At 41.3% G+C, this 1,075-nt stretch overlaps 1 pseudogene; it reads left to right on the forward strand.

Annotated features, from left to right (window-relative positions):
- Window positions 1-337, forward strand: part of LOC119320826 — an 872-nt pseudogene extending 535 nt beyond the window's left edge.
- The last annotated feature ends 738 nt before the right edge of the window (window positions 338-1,075 follow it).

A 1,075-nucleotide genomic window follows, 5' to 3' on the forward strand; every position in this document is an offset into this window, starting at 1 on the left:
GCACCCGCCGGCAGCACACGTGGGGCGGGCGCTGGCGACGGGGATCTTCGAGCGCGTGCACGTGAGGATCTACGAGGAGAGTGACAAGGCGTGCAACCAGTACGGGGCATGGGAGGAGGCGTGGGACAGGTGGATGGCGGCGTACCCGGCCACCCGGTTCTTCATCGGGCTCACGGCCGACGACAAGTCCTACCAGTGGATACACCCCAAGAACGTCTACTATGGCATCACGCCGGTGGTGCAGAAGGAGGACAACTACGGCGGGGTCATGCTCTGGGACCGATACTTCGACAAGCAGAGCGACTACGGTAGCTACATCTTTATCTTTACTCTTTAGCTAATAATAAAGCAAATTGGGTTTCTTTCGTCCGTCATGGCATTTTTTCAGAAAAATCCCTCTATTTCACAGAATTCAGCCCGCAGTCCTGTTTTAAGTTAAAACGAAGCGTTATTTTCACAGTTTACACAAAAGTTCCTGTCTTTTCTTGAAATCAACCCGCCGTCCGGATTTAAGTCACACCCGAACCATTATTTTACATTTTTCGTCCCCCCTGATGTTTTAGGTAATTCATCCGCGGATCATATTTAAGCCAATGCTTTTTAAAATCATCCATATCTTTTAAACCGTAACTCCGATTTGAACATGTTATATATGAAATTTGATTAGACAAATATGTAGAATGTGAATATGAGATTATTTTTACCTGTTAAGTATTTTTCAATATTGCTTTGGAATATATTTGAGTCAAACCAAATGATTTTCTAAATTATCTGTATCTTTTAAACTGTAACTTCGATTTTAACATATTGTATATGAAATTTTATTAGAAAAATGTGTGGAATCTAAATATGATGTTAATTTTACCTGTTAAATATTTTTAAAATATTGTTATGGAAGCAAACTTATAATTTATAGCGCAAGATCCGTTTTTTCATACCGGCGGCGATCCGGATTGCAAATAAATACCCCACTATAACCATATACGGAAAATAAAACATCGATTACTACACGTGCATACCTCTGAAAAATGTCGCAAGGGAAAACAACAGATTTCTCATCGCGAGAGTGAGAGAA

The sequence above is a fragment of the Triticum dicoccoides genome, chromosome 6B (genome assembly GCF_002162155.2).
Source record: "Triticum dicoccoides isolate Atlit2015 ecotype Zavitan chromosome 6B, WEW_v2.0, whole genome shotgun sequence".
In the NCBI taxonomy this organism is placed as follows: domain Eukaryota; kingdom Viridiplantae; phylum Streptophyta; class Magnoliopsida; order Poales; family Poaceae; genus Triticum; species Triticum dicoccoides.